Below are 21,004 nucleotides of genomic sequence, written 5' to 3' on the forward strand. Positions count from 1 at the left end.
AAGACTCAGAAATATTTTGGATGGAGTTAAAGAGAGAAAATAAAAGGGGAATAAATCATAAACACTACAGTATAAATGCTGCCTACCCCTTCTTATCTGTAACTCACAAGGCATATAGATTACATCTAAATAATCCTTTGTATGAAAAACCGTCCATACATTTGCACACAAGATGTAAGGACAATGCTAGTTTCATGTGAAAGAGAATATACATGTTTCCTTGCATACCCTCCATGAAGTTAAAAGGGTTAATAAAATATAAGTTGAGATCAAAAGAAATCTGAGGTGACATTTTGGCCTTGAGGCCTTCTCCTGGCTGTGGGAAAACAGAACAAGGCTGCTCCATAACCTACAAGCTGAAGTACAATTAGTTGTGTTTTCAGACTGTGTGTATTTTTGTAGGTTAAATCTGCAGAGATATGAGCATATGCAATGAAAGCACTGTGAATTTAGTTTTTCCAGTGGAGAATTTACTAACGCAGTTAAACACGAATTTGACTTGAGAAAATTGAAAGTTATGTAATTAGAAGATTTTACCCGCCCAGATCAGAACAAGATAAAATATTAAAATCATCATCATAAAATGCACTCAAAAGGGAAGGGCTTGGTGAACGGGTGTGCAGCTGCAGTGTCATGCACACATCCTGAGGACAACTGGAGGCACTTGGCCTTTCATCTTTTGCTGGAGACCTCCCCAGGACCTATGCATTACAGCACGAAGAACCACACACTCTATCAAACCCTGTTATTTACATAACACATGGCAGGGAGTGGTTATGGAATAAATCAATACTTTGTGATATTTGTTACAAGCCACATGGCACAGCTGAGCATTTCTAAGGCCTTACCCAAGGTCTGGCTTAAAGGGAGCTTGTTACAGCGATATTAAAATTGCCTAATAAGTGAAGTTCCCAGACAACTGCATTGAGCCATTTCTTTTTCACTGGACTGTAGCCTAGTGAGGGCACGGCATTCATTTACAGATGGGGTCCTGTTCTGTCCTTCTCCAACACACACACTTTCCTTGTGAACTGTAAGCCGACCTCCTTTCCCTTCTGTTCCCCCTCCAATAAACCTGATTCCTAAGTACAGCTTCATGCTTGCTCAGTGCTCTGCACCTGGTTCATAATTAGGCCCAATAAAGTACCCAGAATATGAAGCAAAAGTAATTGAAAAATATGATCCTGGGGATATAGCTTTTGCATTATTGGAAAAAACAATCTAAAATCCACAGAACAAAAATTCCTCTCTGAATGCAAGATACAGCTTGTATAGTGTAAAAACAAACAAAGAAACAAAACAAAAAAAAAAAAACCAACAACCCAACAAACAGTAAGAAAAATATATAATCCTGTTCTTTCATACATAATAACAACATAGGCAATCAGAGGCATAACAAAGAGCAAGAAAATCATATAGACATGTCAGCCGAGTTATGAGTCCCCACCAAAGTCAAGGAGAGAATGAAAAAACCTTCACAGACTATGAGCTTACAAGAAGCAGTAACAGGTTGCATAAGGAACTTCCAAGAAAAAAAAATATATATTTTCTTACTAAACTGTGAGGATAAATTTATAAAAATTGAATTTATGTACGATATTTACATGTTAGTAAATCATTTAATGAAAAGTCATCTGAAATATTTAACTATGTTTATTTAGATGCGACTGGAAAACTGGGTCTAAAAAACTTTAAAAATTCAGCCTTTCCTTTATTCTGTTTCTCAGAGTTCATACATTAGTCATCTGCTGCCTCAGCTGTATCGACTTATCTTTTTTTTTTGTCTCACATCTTTCTTACTCCCTTTGTTTCAATGGCCATTTCAAATATTTTTCTCTTTCCACACTCTTCCTTCTCAGCTCCTTGATTTCCAATTATTATAAATCAAGTTCAAAACACCATTTTACAGCACTGCGAAACACTGCCCTTGGACCTCTTTCTTTATTACTTCTTTCACTAGTGCCACTCCTTAAAAGAAATATCAGGCTTGTTTAGACTGAGTTTTCCTACTGTAGTCTTTATTTTTCACCTATGTCACAAAGTATGTTTATGACAGCTTTGAATTCACGTTTGCTAGAGGCTTTCCACAAAGACTCAGATGTTCAGTTGTACAACCATGGCTCCGCTGAGAAAGTTTTTCAAAGCAAAGAAAGCATTAATTGATGTCACCCATTTTCCCCAAATGGTCTTACACACATCCATAGTGTCATAGAAACTAAACATATAACACTTCTCCAACAGCCCTATAGTATATGCTTTGAGGGTACCGTTCCTTGGGAAATTTGTGTGTGAAACTCAGGTATTTTTTATATTTCAGTAATATTTTAAAACCACTGATCAGGTAATATGAAGAGCTGAGACAATAATTAAATTTGCAGAGTATATGAAATTAGGACGTGTTGCAAACATAACTGAAGACAGAGAAATAATACAGAGGACCTAGGAAAGCTTAGAAATAAGAGCAGGAAATAAATGAAATTCATCCAGGAAACATGCAAAGGTACAGTGCATCTGGGGGAAATATTTCAAAATTAAATACCAAAAGTAATCCGATCTTGTGGTTCAAGGTGTAAACTGATTGCCACAGCTGAAATAATCCTCTCAACCCTCCTACTCAGCAACGTATAACTGGCAAGGTAGGCTACAGAGGTTTTTGAAAGATCAGGCACAAGTTATTTTTGGAGGCAGGATGCTGAACAGGAGGCCTGTCTCTTACAGAAAATCTTCTGCAACATCTATATTCAGGGAATAGCCAGATCCATTCAGAGAACATTCGCATTCTTGGGAAGCAAAATATTTCCTTACTTCCCTTTTCACACCCAACAGTTACCTTTATCTGCCTGCTCTTATGCTTACTGACAATTCAGCACAGACTAGCTTTGCAGTGACATGGTGGCATTGGCACTAGCGGGCTAGAACAAGTCAACAAGAGCAGGGGATGGGGACACCAGGCTGGTGAGAGGGTGAATTATCAGCGCTCTTAGCATTCACGACCTCAGAGAAACTGCCTCAGAGAAAGCTTCTCTTCACTTTTAGCGGCCGCAGGGACCGGTATACCAGAAAAGGAGTAATGTTGTCAGAAACACAGAACCAGATTCTCAGTTGATGTCAGTCAGGGTTTTTCTGCTGATTTCAAAGAGAATAGCAAATTTAATGTGAGTCTGTAGCAAAATAGGATATTGAAATGCTTCAGTGCAGCTTTATTTCATCCTCAGGCTCATCGCAATGGGGAACTAGAGAAGAGGTGAAGCACTGATGAAACCACAGCAAATATATCACAAAGCTTTGGCCCTTGAATGCCATCAACACATTGAGAAGCTGGAAAGGGTCGAATGGAAATCAATAGCAATGAAAGATTTCAGACAGATGACTTCAAAAAAGTCACTATTTTCCTCTGTTACACAAAAACCAAGAAACATCATTAAAATAAACAATGTTCCTACAGAAAATCAGTCTCTTCCACTGCTTCACAGCAAAACCTAAGAATTAGCTTCCAACTACAGATTTAAATAAACAACACATATATCCTTACACATTCCCTACCCTTTTCTTCCTAGATAAACAATCTGAACAGAAATGAAATGAGACACTGAGATGAGTCATTGGTTTCACCACTCATTCAGATCTGTTCATTGTCCAGCCTCCACCTCCCCACCATGCTCAGTTGATTCAATTTATTATGAAATTCCAGAGGTGCGAACGGCTGGACAATCACTTAAGGAGTCTTTTCAGTTGGATTACCTCCTGTCACTGAGGCTGTGGTATGGTTGCACAGAGGCCAAGAGCAGGATTTAACAGCAATTACACTGGGATTGAGTATCTCTCCAAAAAGATTTGCTGTACCTTAAACAACAAACCACACACTTTTTCACAAGAATTTTTGAGTCAAGTTTGTGTCAAGCTAAGTTGACAGCCTGTTATTCCATGTGATCAGACCGAAGCAACTAGCCTCCTGTGGTGCAGCTATTCTTAAAAAGTTCTACTGACACATACGAAACTTCCAGAGCTATTCATACCTCATGGAAATTAATTTTCTGATATTTCAGAGAGCAAATGGAAGGAAACAGAAAGGAAAAAACCAAGTTTCTAAATAATCTAATTGTAGCTGTTATTAGTTTGTCACACTAGAGAGGACTGGAAGCTCCAGGGAGAATTTCTCAATGGGACTGAAAGGATCTTACAAAGACTACTAACATATAGGTAACATGCGGGTAAGGATGGGCTCTGATTAAGACCTTAAGTGAGTTGGTCTGTTCCTAACTGTGCCACGCATGTCCTGCACAAACCCAAAGAAATCATTTTGCATATACCTTAATTCCAGGTCTGTAAAGCTACTAATTCCTCAGTCCTATCTATTCATGCTCCAAGTTACATATGTAGGCAGTGCGTCTCACAACAGCAGACAGATTTTTAAGAGAGGAGAGAAGGGATTTCCAGGGCAGGTAATACCATTACAGGCAACCAGCACTGTCACGTCTCATTATACGTGCATGTCTACAAAATCTTCAACCAGAAGATGAAGAATATCTGTGTTTAGCAACCTCTTGACCAGCAATTCATTAAGAATCACTTTGGGTGGGCTGAATTTGCATTCAGTCATCAAAACCTGTGAGGAGGTTATGGGTATTATGTACCATTATGCATAGCTGAATAGCTTCAGCTCTCTTTGGCATCTAGGTTTTCCAGCAGTCAGGAACCTCCACAAGCTCTTTATTATAACAAAGTTGAGCATGAAGATGGAAATGAAATTGTGATATAATGGAGGGTGGTGTCTGATACTATCAGGGCTTTTAATATTAGTCTCATTGCTGCAGGGTCTGAGCACTTCCATCTCCAGTTTGGTGCTGGCATCATCCAACTGTCTGATAAAGAGACCTGTAGGCAAAGTTGTGGTCATGAAACCTAAGATGAGCAGATCTTCTATCTGTATAATGAGCTAATTAAAAATTAACTTAGACATAGTCTGTATAAAAGTGCTGAAGCATATGATGTGGGGTATAATCCTATGCTGGATTTAACAATCCACAACTGCTACTGCATATTCAGAGTCTTTGAACAGAATTACACTCTCCTTCTGCCAGACTTCAGTGAGAATTTACCTCACTGAGCACTTGAGGATCTGACTCCAGATTGCATACTGGATAGTTGACTGGACCATGTGATGATGTGCAGAAATAAGAGCTCAGATCTAAAGGTCATATTGCTGTGTTTGCACAACATGCTGTTTCTCAGACTGAGCAGTATTCTGCAAAATGAGCGTGGATAAGTCTGCTGTCTTTCTCACCATTCCTAGTTCCAGACCATTCATGCTGAGCCAGCTTGGGTGTCTCAGTACTTACAGTGTTGATATACTCATAAATGGGCTGAAAATATCTGTATCAGCAATAAGCACAAAAGGTATTTTGCCTGCAAGGCACGGAGGCCTCCAGGAAGCACGTGGAAAGCTGAAGGCAATCTCTGATTGCATTCCTCTGCAAAGAGTCTCAATTGCAGTACAGACACATGAGTTGTCTAGAGAAGAAAAAGCAGAAATCGTTGTGGTAGGAGTGCACGGAAGAAGTCGTGCAAGTGAAACAAAGAGCTCCTAAGATTCTCAGTCTTTTTGGACAATCACCTACTGCAAGCCATACCCCAACTCAGGTGATAATTTCTCTACTGCAGATACATAGGGACAAGTGAATTCTTCAATATCTGGTCCTAATAGACAGGCCAAAGCTATGATATAATATTATGGCACTGCTTGAAGAATTAACTAGAGGTGTTCCATTGCTTTTATGTTTCTTAACAAGATACTGAAATAGTCTAGATTAAGCATAAGCTTAGGACTTGTTATAATAAAATAGTGTTCTGTTTCAAGTGAGAACAACTGGATAGTTGCCTTGGCTTGGAGACTGAAAACCATATAAATATGAGACCAGATATTTGAAGCAAGATAGAATATACTTACTCAATGTGATAATTAATTTTTGAATCTAAAAACAAACACTATAACTGATGTTTCATTAAACACAGGTAAGTCAGCAATTTGTTTACTGTATTAGTAAATGAAACACTTCTTGCTCAATAAGCAGGTTAATTAATCATGTAGAAATATATCCTACAGACACAATTAGGTAAGAATTACATATGGCCACACTTACTTTCTTGGTGTTACCAACTACAGAATCAGTATGACTCTTGACAGGAATAGCCTCAAACAGTCTGAGCAGAACAGTAATCATGTTAAACAACCACCTACATCTTTCATACTCAGGAAGCTTTCTCAAACACTCAAACACATTTGGCCTTTACTCACCATCATGAGTCTGTCAGCACTCCCAAAGCAGGAAAGACACAGAGGCACCAGCACGTTCTATATGTTCTAGTTGAGGAGTCCAGGGGTGGCAATTCTGACTTTTTTTGGACAAAGAGAATCAAAACAACAGATACCATAGCCCGTCTGAGATGCACAATATTATTTTAAGGAGAAGTCTTCCATTATTGACTTAAAGACTCACTAATGTGGAATCAGCATTAAAGAAATCATGTTTAATTCACTGATTCTAGCCAGCTACTGTGTATTGCTCCTTGGAGTCTCATGGAAGTTTGCAGAGCAGCTAGCTTTTTCCACAAAAGGGCATGACTGTTTCCTCAGGAGCACTGTCAGCAATCTACCTGTGTGTTACCTACAACGACTTTTTGAAAAAAATTTAGCTTGAGTTAAATGTTTTTTCTTTTTCAAGACTTCTTACATATAGAGGGAAGATGAAAATAGCAATCATTAGTTACAGCCCTCTGTTCCAATGCTGCCTGTCATGAGGCTACAGTTTATCTGTACGAGATGCTTTTCAAGACTTCATTATGAAATGAAGAACAAACAACCTAAAGAGCTAAATAACACTGCAAATCTTAGCAGCTTTTGCTCTATGCACATAGTGAATCTCTTTGACCTTGCTTGCTCTGGCATAAAACAGAATGACATGCAGATGATTAATTAGAAAAATGACCGCTATAAGAACATATACAGAGCAGAATATATATAAGAAGAGACTGAATAAAACATCCCTCCTCACCCCTTCCCCACATACGTATGCCAAAGATTTGGTGATTCCTGACAATGATAATAACACTTACCAGACAAGACCTGTTTGATGACTTTCCTGATGGAGCTGGCCAAATTCATAATGATTCTCTGTTACAAAAGGGAAGAGAAACAATATGCTTATTGGGAGCACAGAAATATAAGTTCAGAAAGAAAAAAAATCCTCTTGGTCAGAAGAAGGAAGGAATTCCATCATGTCCTCCTCCTTCTTGTACTTCACACATAAGACCCTTACTGTCTTGATTTTTCCTTATCACAATGTAACCTTTCTGACCACTTTATACACAAAATTTTTACTTTAAGTGCTTTTAAGACCTGAGCAAATTTTCATACAACATCAAGCAATTTCCTGGGAGCTCTTTGGGTTTGCCCTGCAGTCCACCAGAGGCTTACAGCAAGGAGGTAACATGAACTGTGGCTCACATAGGCTTGCTTCCCACAGAGAATGAGCAGAACAACGTTCCTGAGACACTTTAACCTACTCACATCCTTGAATTGTTTTGAAGATCCCTAATTCAACAGCAACAAGTGGACTTTTCCCTATCTTCTTCTTTTTCAGCTTTATTTGAAAGAGAAAACTATCTCATAAGTGACAGCATTTAAAGATTTTCAAAACATTTGGGTATTTTCCAGTGAGTTAGGTTGTTTTGGTGTTTTTTTTTTGCATTAATTAGGTAGCAGCTGAATCTTGAGTAGCATCCATGCAGCAAAGCTAAGGGCTTTGAGGTAGAACTTGATCTAAGACTTTGATATTCGTATCTTTCTCAGACTCTGCTGATGTTGCCTCTCAGCCACACCTATTTCCTAATGAAACTTGTTTAGAAATACTCCTTCAGCATACCTTTTCATAACATCCCTATATACACTGGATCAAAAGCACACAATGCCAATGACAGACTCAGTTTCTGTTTGCAGCGGCATCAGTCAGGCTCATTGGGAATGTAAAAGAGCAGCGGTATTTGCACAGAAGAAGTAACTGTTCAATTGGATGGGTTAAAAAAAGGTGCCTTTTTTAATGCTAATTACTTCCATGCATGCCTATAGATATAATTTCAACTGCTGAAGAAGCCACTTAACAAACTGAGGCCTAAACAAAAAGAATATGGATGTACAGTAAGGATAGTCTTTGATGGTCAGCTTCATCTAGTTGAACTGTGAAAAGCTACTGGAATGGACAGATTCCTATCTTTTCTACCCTTCCTCCACCTCCTCTGCCTCTCCTCCTCACTTTGTGGCAATATGCATGGCTCCACACTTCAGCTGTGTGCCACATTCTTTCCCTGTGCAGCTCCTTGCACAGCTGGATGGTGCTGCTGCTGCTGACATAGAGCAAGGACAGGGTACAGACACTTACCATTTCAGCACCTTTCACTGGTGTAGAAAAATAGTCTAGCTGATACAAAACTGTCCCTCAGGTATCACCCATTTTTGGCCATAAAAAGAAGCAAAAAGCCAATAGGTTTCCATGTTATTTGCTGCAGAACAACAAATTATATTACTGATAATGGGTATTTGGGGTACCTACCTTAGTGATAATGTGGTCCTTGTTAGTACAAATGGCAACAGATAAAAGTCAGACAAATGTTTTTTTCAAGAGATGAGACAATAAATGGGAGAATTAAATGAAATAAATTTGAAGAGCAGGTTTTGCAGACAGAGAACTGTAAGGCTTGAACATTCATTTTTCATTACTTTCTCATCTTCTCAGAGAATACTACTTCCAAAACAATATTTAATTTTGGTGTCATGCTAATTAGTACTACATGAAAAGCTGGCTTAGGAGACAGATCTAAACCAAATGGTGAAACAAGCAATACGCTAGTGGCTTCAGCAGGATTTGGATTAAGACTTTAACATTTGTTTGTTCCTGCTTTGCATCTCTCATTCTGCTAATTCCAGAGGGAAGACTGCAGAAAAACACTAAGTGTAAAAAGAAAAATCTATGGAACTGCAGAATTGAAAGTGTTAAACTAACTTTTTTTAGAAACCGAAATACTTATTATTGAGAGAAAAGACTAATTAAAACCTTTTTTCAAGAAATAATTAAATTATAGGAGGAAAAGGGACAGCTTCCTCTATAGCAGTTAGCACTATCCATTATAAGTGCCAAGATATCAGATGAGATAGATCACCACTCTGGTCCAGGATGGCAACTTCTATCTAACTCACTGCCCTACCCAATCAGAGCTCCAGCAAGGAACTCTCGGCCCTGCAGAAAAGTGGGAGGCAGGCACCAGTGCTGTTCTGCAATAGAATGTACAGAGGCAGTGCCCACCACTGTCAGGAGCTGCATGGATATGTATTTCCAAGAAGGTTGAGGTGAGAGCTCTTGAAATGTAGTTACAGGAAGTTTAAGTTAGCAAGTTTGGAAATTTAGGAAAGACGCTGCAAATAACCCAAGGTTTACATGGCAGCTCCTGGACCTGTGTGAATCTGCACTCAGCTAAGGGAACTTGCCAATACAAAACAGGTAAGCTCCTTCTTCTTTGCAGTACTCTGAAACCTGGATCTCCACCAGCTTTCTAGTGCTTCCTCCAGGCCAAGGAGAATGTGAAAGCAGTGCCAGCAAGCACTCAGCCATCTGCACCATGAAGAAAAATAAAATCCCATCTGATCATGAAAACTGATCCTCCATTTTCACACAGGAAAAGAAATTGTAAGAATAAGGAACTTCTTCCTTCTTTCACACCCCTGCCCTCTGAGCGCTGATAGAAGTGAAGATGAGGCCTGGATGCACCCAGCAGATGCCTAGAGGCACTAGAGCAGCACTGGGCCCCTCCCAATGCCACACTGCAGTTCAAAGCTGTGAGGATGGGAGAACTCCCACCACGCTGCACTGCAGCTCCCAACCTGAAAGCTGTGCGCCCGGCAGCATTCTCTCTGCTCAGCATGTCTGTGTATCTTCTACCAGCAGTCCCATACTGCTCCCAGTGCACACATGCAAGTAGCAGCTCCATGCCTCCTGCCCACAGTGCCTCCAGGTGCAGGTGCCAGCTGAAGTTCTGTTTGCTGAGCTTTGCTGACTGCTTCTGCCCCAGCTCCCACTTTCCACATGCTTACCGTGGTGGCTGCCTTTCTACATGACATCCAAGAAGCTCATTTCTCAGCAATACAGGGTCTCAGGCACCTGGACAATTGGTTTAGCCAATATATTAATAACAGCAAAAGGTGGCTCAAATTGCCCGCCTGTTACAGAAAGTTAGGCAGGTCCCAAATTCTGGTTAAAAAGATCAATTTTATGTCAGGACTAACAGTGAGAGGGTTCAGACAAGGAGTTCTAGGCTTCTGCTAACACATCTTCAGGAGAACTATCACAGATCTCTAACCCTACTGCTTTCTAAACGTGTAGCTCTGGTGTGTACTGAAGGGCTGGGAAGAAAAAGACGAGGAGGAGAAGAACAGATTTTTTCATTCTTTCTTACGGCTCTTCCTGTTTTCATGACTGCATACTCAGCGGATTGCCTTTCCACAAGCAAACAACTGGAGACAAGCTCACCCCAAATGTATGTTCTCTCATGTTTCAAGCACTTGCTCTCTGTTCTTGCTGAATGTTTAGTTACAGCATGAAAAATGGATATGTGGAATGAAGACATTTCCCCTTTGACTAGCACACTTGCAAAAGGTATGTCAAGGATCTGAGGCAAGGGGTATGGGCAAGCTTTCAAGAAAGTTTTTCCCCCCTTCTCCTTTGCTTGCTTATTGGAAGAGCAATAAATATCAAGCAGACAGGCCCTTCTCACAGTTACAAAGCCTACCTGTAACTGAGCTGGATAATTAGCAGCCTTGAAGATGATATATGACTTTCATTACCCTTTGGGACTGGAGACTAAATGAGGACAGAGCTAATTGCCGTGCAAAGCAGTTTGGCATGAATGAGAAAAATGCAGGCGCTGTCTCCTGCCAAAAAAGGGCCCTATTGCTGCTCTGATCTCATGGCTGGTTTTTGCCGCAGGAGTTCACTTGGTGTCCATAAATCATGGTCTGCTTACAGCTGAAACTGCACTGAGTCATCAACATGCAATAAGCTGAGTGACAGATTCCAGCCTGACTACATTAGAACTTCAAACTTAGTCCTCCCCCCCAACACTGCCCGTACTTAACAGAAAATTAAACCCAGACTACACAGACATGAAGGCTGTGAGAAACACAAGGCTTATTTACTTGACAATAGTTTTTTAAGACTAATGTTTCCAAGAAATAGCATCATGTGTTCTGAAAGGGAGAGGGCCACAAGTACTGAATTTATAAAATGACCCGCTTGCTATAGCATTTGGTTTGTCCTTCCTCATATAATTGCTGATTAAAATATATTACCCTCCTTTAATGATCTAAAGTGGCACTTTGTCATTTGAGTTCTCATGGAGATAGATTTAGTCAGCTATCTGAGAAAATATTTTGCTCTTCTTTAAAACTAGGCCAGGAGAATCTGAAACCTGATTGCAAATCTGTTTTCAAAGTGACCTGGGGCACATTATCGTCCGTACTGTGCCCTTAAGAAATGTGGGCTTCTGGGGAATCTAAACCATCAGTGCAAAAGACAGTCCTTGAAGATACTCTTTTCCTCTCTCATACTGTTTCTCAGAAAATTTTTTGCTTTTCCCTAACGGTACCTTAGATCTATTCTTTTTTAATGGGAGAGATTGTGCTGAATTTGCAATATGGTATCCTGTCAGATCCCAATCAATTAGCCCACATCAGCTCAGTATAAGGCAGATACCAATTTAACTCACAGAGCTAAGCCTTCTGATTTTCTCTGAGGGCAGTCACATAATTCATTCTTTGTAGTGCCAAATTATATTTGACATTTAATTTAAAACTCAAGGTACCATAATGCAAAATCTCACTAAAAATAATGGTGATAAAGCAGAGGAACATTTCATTTGACAGTGAGGATTTTTTCAGCTTATTTATGCACCCAAACTTTCCCTGCCCCCCACCTTTCAGAGCCCCTGAACTCACCACAGCTGGCTGCCCAGAAACTTGCAGCTGGCGTTGGCCTCCACAGGTGCTCACCTACTGGAAAGTGGCACTCGGAGGTGAAGCAAGAAGGCAGCCTGGTGCTCACCTTCTACAGTGCGAGCAATCCTCTCCATAAAGTTATGCGAGCTCAAAGACAGCTCATGTATTATTGCTGCTATTGCTAGTAGAAAGCACTCTATCAGTAGAGTGGTAGAGCTAACTGCAGTGGTTGCGATCCCTGGCTTGGAGAAGGGGAAGTCAGCCTGAAAAGGCTGAGGATTTTTTTTTTAATTTTGAAGATCCAGTATGAGAACTTACCAATTGAATGGCATCATTCACGTTCTCTGTCATGCAGCAACTCCTCTCACAGCTACCTGGAACAATGGAAGTCTTTGGTTCATGAAGCACATACTGGTTCTGATAATACAAATTTTGCATAGATATTAATAAAAGAAACCAAGTTCTCCACCCTTCTTGAAATAACAAGCAACATGCTGCAAAACCATCTAACCACGGTCTCAGTCAATACTTTCAAAGAATGAAGAGTTAAACTCTTTCCAATATGAGAACTACTTCACAAAAAATACACAGCTATGTCTGTCAAGGTGAGTTGTTAGCAAGGACAATTTCTGCCAGTAGCATGCACAATGCTAAGAGGCTTGTCACTTGTTGGGCTCATCCAGACCAGCTCCATGAGAAGAGAAAGTAATGGATAACAGTAGTCTCTGCTTTCTTGAAACAATACCACATAGCAACACGCAAAATATGTTGGTAGCACAATCCTTCTGAAAGTGACTCAACTCCTGTCCTGCTGAAAAAGTTACTACTTTGCAATAAAAAGCAGAAAAAGTTTAATGTTCTCATCCTTTATAGACCAGATTAGCTCTTGGGGGAAAAAATCATCACTGGTCTCAACACGCTTCTCAACTTAAGATGGATGAGTAGAATTCTGGGATGTTAAGTCTTCCCATAGATTTCAATCCTTTATTGAGATGAATACTGTCCAGGGCTGAACTCTGGTATTTTGGGAGTGAGTCTGGAGGCCTCAGGTTAGGGATTCTTGCTTTATTTCACATTTGCATGTAGGGGCATGCATGTACTACTGGGAGTCAAGTTCAAAATCTTCCTCATTTGCCCCGGTGAACAGATCCATTTCTTTTAGTATGTGTTATACTATCCACAGTTATTTTACAGAATATGCAGGGTACTCTCTGGTGTACAAAATGTGAACAAGAAACAAAATTGCTGCTGTATGCCAGAGTGAGTATATTATCAACATTCCTGGAAATGAAAGAAGCTATATTTGAGGGTGCAGTGTGTCTATGTGGTAGGTTTAAATTAGTAAAAGTAATTGTGATAGCATTACACTGCTGTAGATTTTTCTACATTCCATGAAATTTCATTGTGAAATACAAAACACAAACCCAAAAACTTCTGCAAAAGCAGTGCTTCAACATTATATAAAACAGAGGGCTCCTTTCTTTGCTTTGTATCCTATAACTCAGATATTTGAGACTTCCTGAGCTGAGGCTGTATCAAGACCTTTGTTTTGAATTGTAAGGTTTCTGTTTTGCAGTTACAAGGACACGCTTACCCTTCAAAAGTCTTGATAATTGCTTTTAAAATCTAATTATATCTTGGTTTGTGTGTCATCCTGTGGCAATGAGTTCCACAGTTTACGCTGCCTATTTACATCAGTAAGTTTTTACTGTTGCACAGACAGAAGCTTTGAAAAATGAGTAGTTCGAAGCAACACTAATAGAGACACAGAAAGTAAATTTGCAGATGGCACCAAAAAAAAATATGTTTAAATGGAAGTGAAGGGATAAATGCATCGACTGAGATTTTGGACCCTCAAGTACCTAGGCCAGTTCAAATTGCTTCAGCACTTCCACTAAAATAATATATAAATATGGAAATATGTCTAACATTTAAATGCGTCTCCTTTTTGAAGGCCTTATCCTTAAACTCTTTTTATATATTTGGCTTATAATTATGTTTTATGAGGGTTGTATCAAATATTGGGAATTGACTCAGAGTTCTTACATTAAGTAAGGAAGCTGCTATTTAATTACACTGTGTGAAAACATCAGCAACAAACCCATTTTATAAATACAATCGTGGTGGGAAGCCATAAGGACTGGAATGCAGAGAGAAGATACAAATGATCTCATGGCATTTACACAGTCTAATTTCTACAGAAAATTGTACTTCAATTTACAGTGATGTAAAGGAGCTCAGAAATTAGCTTGTTTACCCCTCATTTAAAATACTGCCAGACAAATGGATTATAGTTTTTGAATCCTTTATGACTTGGGATTCTACAATTAATAGCAGAGACACATTTGTCACCATCCTTAATCACAGATATTTGTGCAAAGATTTCAGCAAGCTCTATGTTGCTCTGATTTAAATTTTCTTTAAATCCTGAGCAGCTCTGCTGGGGAATTTAAACCTCCACAGAATTCAAGCCTGTCTGACTGCAATTCAGGGTCATTATCATACCCACATTGAGAAGCACCTTCTAAAGCATAGCCAGCACATCTTAGAACAATTTGAATTTTCTGGTCAGTGTTTGTCCATCCAGTCTGAAGAAATGTAACACTTTGCATTCCATCATCACTCATTAAAATATTTCTGGAATTCCAGGTTAGTTAGCACCACAATATTCCAAGTCCTGTAGGAAGCACAACTTGCTTTTCAAATTGGACAGCAGAGGCTGCTGCTACATCCACATGCAATAAAAAGAAATCTAGCCCAAAACAGTAAAGTATGAGTTGACAGGTTAAAAAAAAAAAAAAAAAAAAAAAAAAAAAGGTATCTATCTATCTACGTATCTCACTTTGTAGTTTAGGAAACAAGTGTTTTGCCCAAGATTGCCAAGACCAGGGAAAATAAGGACAAAAAATGATACCAGATTTCTTCAGATTCGTTATGGAACCTGTATCACAAAATGATTTTGCTCAGTAAATAGCAACCACAGCCTGCCAGCAGGCTTTGGAGTTCAGCAGGAAGAACTCCTGCTATTTTCACAGATTTTGATCAGTCTACTGTGTTTTTCAAAGAATTTATTTAAAAGAAACCTGCAGCTAGAAAAAAGGTTGTCACTGAGGCACTACCACAGCAAACTAGATATTTTGGTTTTAGGGCGTCTCTAACTCAATGGCCATGAATAATATAATATTCATGGAGTCCCATCTGGTGTTCAGTTCTGTGTATAAAAATACTTCGCATTGTTGGTCCAGTAATTTTGACTAAAACTGGTAAAGTGCTATACAGGCTCTTGAAAACAGTGGTGGAATAAAAAAATAACAAATTGAATAAAGGAAAAAAAATAAGCTTGCTTTAGTCTGAAGGGAATAAAATTGAAGCCTGTTAACCTTACACATAAGTTCCACACCATTGCTTTTTAAAATCAGTTGAAAATCATTTAAAATCAAATTGATTTTGGCTTTTACATTCAGATGCACTTCATCCTTTCACTTACTCGTCCATACAAGTAATGTCTTCAGCCGACCTGTGTTTAAAATGGGTTGAAAATCAGTTTGTATGTTCACATGCTTATTGGAATTTTCTCATTTCCATTTCACTCAGAGCCAATCACAATCAGATTAACTTGCTGGGGAATATGTCAAGAGGCTGATTTCATGGGTGTTTTAGCAAAGAAATGGCTCCTAATGTAGTGAAACGTTTTTTGCTTATAGCACGTTGTCTATTGCCCATTTGTGTCAATAAGTGGGAAGATGGATAATCAGAACTGTTCTTATTTATTCTGAAAAGCTCTCTTCTCCATCATGTATAGACCCATAATCAATCATGAAAGAGCTGTAAAATCACAGGAAAATATTTCCTAGCTTACATCTGCTTCTTCCCATTACCAAGACCTGGAATATCTGCAGCCCTTGATATATGGAGTGGTAGGGTAAGCTCCTGTACAGGTCAGTCCTCTGTTCACCTGCTGCCATCCAACTGCAGATCATTTGGACTGGATATCTGCTATGTGAACTGACATTTAGTCATCTAGTCTGAAAGCAAGTGAGCTGGAATGAGGCAACATAATGCACTATCAGGGCTGTAATAGGTTGTAGAACACCTGCCATTGACTTGGATAGAAAGGATAAAACCCTCTGAATTGCCTTGTTTTCTACATTCTCTTCCCCATGCCCTTCAAATATCTACTTGTACTTTATTTGTCAGTGGTGCTTTAAGGAGGGAGGAATGGCATAACAGGAGAACAAGAAAATGTGAAGCAGATGCCCAAGTTCTATTACTGACTCTGCTGGTGACTGGATAAGCTGTTTATAGCATTGTATCATGTTCATTGATTTAGATGGCTCAGTTTTAGATTTCCAAATTGAGAAGATGTACATGAGTCAGTACTTCAGCACTTATCCTCTTCAAAAAAGCGTTAGAATGAGTCTGCAAGTAAGGTGGTAAACATCTCAAGCTGTGCATTGAACATTCACAATTAAACGGTATCAGGAAAATATTTACTATAAACTTATGGTGAGTCAATTTACTTGCTTGCAAATGAAGAATTAAAAAATGCATCACAAGGAGAGATACTGTGGGTTCAAGCAACTTTTTAAAGGCAAATCGCAAATGACAAGTTAAAAATCCACATGCAGATATTTCAGAGGTGATGGGTAGAAATGGAATGGGAGGTTATATAATCTGATAATATCAAGGATCCAGATGAGACTATTTAGCTATTTATCAGTGAAAAGAAGTCCAAAAGGATCACTGCAGATGAGGAATGGAAAGACAACATAGAAACTGACTTGTGCAGGCTGACATTGTGCTTCAAAGAGTATTAGCACTAGAGAGTAGTTACAAAACTGTAAGTCTTAAAAAACAAGTCTGATTTAATAAATATTTACTAAATTGTATAAGAATTGCCTGGCATCAAGCTATAAATATTAAATTCCAATGTAAATATTAAAAGATGATGGCTTTTCAAATAATCAATTTAAGATTATAACAATTTTTGGACTAAACATGAAAAATAGAAAAAAAAAATCCAGAAAGTCAAACAAAAGCCCTGACAGTTAGATTCCAAAAGAACAATCCACTGCGAGTTCCTTTCATGTGCCAACAACTATTATTTATATTGTTTATGCGCTTTCATCATGACAGCTCTAACACTGAGCAGAGCAGATAGAGTCTAACAGTTACCACATTAGAAAAAAGAGCTCTCAGAAGGTAAATAAAGTGAAGTGAGGCTGTATTTTTGGAGCTGGGGAGATGTAAGACCATTCCAATACTGTTTATATTGATTATTTTATACTGTTTAATGAATTTCAGTACTCTCTCTGCAAAATAAATATTGGCTCAATAAATAGAGCCTGCATTTAAAGAAACCATCCTATTGAAACTAGTTTAGTTTGTGCCTGAAGAATCAGAACTGCTCCATGCTTGTTTCAGATTCTACTTGAAAGCTCCCCCTCCATTACTATGACATTTTTTCTGAGACAAAGCCTAACCATAGCGTCTTTCCCCTTTAAAAGGTAATGACACCATCTAAGCAAAAATAACAGTAGGGGGAAAAAAGACCGCCATTACAGCAAACTGTGGTATTAATGAAATTCTGTTTGTATTAAAATTTTCTTTCAACCCCAGTCTTCCTGTTCATGGGGATAGTGTCAACCTGTCAAGCATTTAATCAAGAGTAGTTCATTGATGCTTCCATTATGTCAAAAAGCCTCACCTAGGTGACTTCAAGGGGAGACAGCAGGTCTGACTCTTCCTCAACATGTAAGATTGTATTTTTCAATCTTCACCCCCAACTTCTAATGTTTAGTGCACGTGTGTGAATACAGACAATAGGTTTGTAGTTTTTATTATTATTATTACAGCAAATCTATGATTAGTGTTGATTTTGATTGAAGATGTAAAGCTGGAAGAATAAAGAATAATTCCATATACGAAAAAGTACTGTCTTAATTTTTAGGTTGGTAAAAAGAGGCTCATTAGAGAGCCAAAATCTATGCATTCAGAAAGCCTCTCATACAACAGCAACTTTAGCCAAAATTTCACAATACACTATCATAATTCAGTCTAGAACATTCCTAAAAGTGATTTCAGTCAGCTGTTGTATTTGAAGACATGCTAATATTAATTATGATATTAATTAATATCAAAACTAAGGAATCCTCTCTATTGCATGCAGGTCAAATTCTGGTCCAGATGCTGGCCTCCTACTGCGACTACTTTACTGTAATCAGCTAGAATGAAATGGGCAAAAAGTCATCCTAACCAAGTAACTGTACCTTCATGCTCTGTGAGGAGAATGCTGGATTTGGAAAAAAATAGCAAAAACAAACCAACAAACAAAAACTATGTTGCAACTTTACAATGCCTTCCTTTGCAATATATTGCTTACTAAACCACTACCTGCAAACTTCTAAGAGAACTGTTGTTGGGAACAATTCTCCCTGATCCCTGGAAATGGAAATGATTTTCTGGGCACTTTAAGAAGGTAGTGACAACCAGGAGCAGCCTTAAGACAGCTCAAATTTCCTTCTCAATATTGGCCTGTTATGAGGTTGGCCCAGCATGAAAATCAGGACAATTTTCATACCCTAAGCTACAGACAAGAAAATTCCCAAGGAAAGCTCTAGTCTTCCTAGCTTCTGAGTGAAGTCCTGCAAGAATTTGAATTGCTATTATAGAGTTTCTACTTCTACAGTTTCTACCATAAGCAGGAACAAAGCACCTTTTTGCTTTCACAGTAATGCCCATTATTTATCAATTAGATGTACAGTGAAATGAATTTGGAACTTAAAATACAGTGTTTGTTTCATGTTCAGGGAGTAAAGTCGGGGAGAATTATGATATCCTGAAGATATGGTTTAAGAACCTCTTAGGTTTTAAATAAGTTTGCATTAATGGACAATGTACCACATAATCCATCTAAATAATTTACTCTTAACTGTTCTGCAAAAAAAAAGATTCTCATCCAGTTTCTTGCGTGTTTTTTTTTTTTTTTTTAAACATATCATGTATAATTAGAAGATGACTATATGGATCATTTATAAAGCTGAAAAACAAGACCAAAACTCTAGTAATGTGAAATGACCAGCTAATTACAACACTGGTTTAAATTATGTTCCTAGGTATTACTAGCTCTTTCCAAAGGGGGTTGGATAACTGTACTATTTATTCAGCCCCAAAGACCAATTCATTCTTGCAAACATATTGCACTTTTAAAATGTAGCAAGGTTTAAATCATCCAAGCTTATTGTTTTAACTTCCAGCATTTCATTATTCTACTTAATGGTTTGCACATTGTTTTACACAAGGAGAATATAGTTTTATTGTGAGACGTCAACAAATAAAATCACGTCCCATTTACTTCCAAAGGAGATAAGTAGTGATGGGACAGGAGACCTAAACTACAGGGATATTTTACCTATAGACAGGGAAAGCACAAGGCTGATCAGAATATGTTTAATTGGGAAGATATATGCTCAGCGTGTTAGCAACAGATACACATCTGAATTAATCCACCCCTCGAGATTGGATTGGTGGAATTATAAAGAAAGTAGGTTGGCCCAGTCTTTCTCTCATTGGAGTCAACTGGAATGCTTGATGGCTTTAACTGAGCCTAGAGAAGTCCTTAATTTACACCTTATGACATCTGCACTGGACCAGGGTTTGTGGCTGGGGATCACAGTATTATGAAACACATTCAGGAGGTAAAGAGCTAAAAGCAACAGGGCCAGTAGGTCTCTCAAAATTTAGCAGAACTGAAGCTAGGGCCTGCAATAGCCGACAAAGCTTTCTTCTTTGTCCAAGGAACCTCAGCTGGTGGAGCCTGGAGGTCAAGAGCCACGCAAGAATATTTTATTTCATGATGGCTAGTACTGCAGGTGCCACTGACTAGTGAGATGGAAACACCAGGGCCTGCAGTGAAAGCATTCTGATGGATTGTCCCTACAAAGTGCAGATATTTGCCTTTAGCATTAGGAACTCCACTAGGAATTTTTAATAAATATTTCAAATTGTTCTAGTGGGTGTAGCACGAAAACTGCTTTTTCACAAGAACAGTTTTACCTAATAGCTCCAACAAAGTATATCTAAGGTAACAGAGGTACTGTATCTGCAAAACTTTTTAAGAATGGGTACTTCCCAGGTGCCCTCAGTTGCTCCTGCTCTACTTGCCTTGACCTGTTGCGTCATGTTATGCGATATCAAACTGCCATCATGTTCCATTTTAGAAGTGATTACACTTCATTGGTGGGCAAAGTTGCTGCTTGCTGAGTGTTTGTGAGGTTTGATTAATTAGTGCTTATGAAGTGCTTTGAAATTCTTGCATGAATAATGTTACAGAAACACTGAATATTGCTGCTGTTATACAGGCAGGTACATGATTAAAGATTTGATGTTGCAAGGTGTGGTGGGGCCTTACCTTCTCTTTGGGAAAATGTTCTAGTTTCCTCCACTTTCCCTCTGGCAAACTAGTTCAGTTCTCCAACTAAACCAAAACACTTCAATCTTTCTAATGTAGGGGAAAATAATAAAAAAAAGATTAGATGAAGGGTATTTCTTAGAACTTCTTGCTTGTCTAGGATATTACACCTCTAGGTGGTCTGATAAACTTCAAGGGCACCTTGGTGATTAAGTTCATTCTCAGACTCAGTCTTCTTCAAGTCTTTTTTTTTTTTTTTTTTTTGAATCAACTACAGTTCTTTTAATTGCTTTCTCCTCTGGGTATTTTACATAGACACCTGATTGCCTGTTAAAGCATCTTCCTAAAGCATCTTTATCTGTGATATCCTCTCCTGGGCTGGAGAGACCCACCTGTCTCCCCCCAATCTCTCCTGCCCAGAGGGAGCTGTTACACATTGTATCCCTTTCCATCATCTCTGACTGTGAACCTGACAGCTCCCATCTGCTCTGGGAATTACAGCTCTCCACAAGCAATTCATTCTTGGCCAAAGCAGGAAGCTGTAGGGCTGGGCC

The 21,004-nt window shown here is 38.8% G+C and overlaps 1 long non-coding RNA gene across 1 annotated transcript; it reads right to left on the reverse strand.

Moving 5' to 3' along the window:
* Positions 1-6,301: 6,301 nt before the first annotated feature.
* LOC149917029 (uncharacterized) lies at positions 6,302-20,536 on the reverse strand. The gene is made up of 4 exons (XR_016468541.1): positions 20,451-20,536; positions 12,359-12,414; positions 7,114-7,171; positions 6,302-6,393 (listed from the first exon to the last, which is right to left on the reverse strand). It is a non-coding gene; the product is annotated as an uncharacterized LOC149917029 (long non-coding RNA).
* Between the last annotated feature and the right edge of the window lie 468 nt (positions 20,537-21,004).

Source organism: Phasianus colchicus, chromosome 8 (assembly GCF_987193195.1).
Source record: "Phasianus colchicus chromosome 8, bPhaCol1.hap1.1, whole genome shotgun sequence".
In the NCBI taxonomy this organism is placed as follows: domain Eukaryota; kingdom Metazoa; phylum Chordata; class Aves; order Galliformes; family Phasianidae; genus Phasianus; species Phasianus colchicus.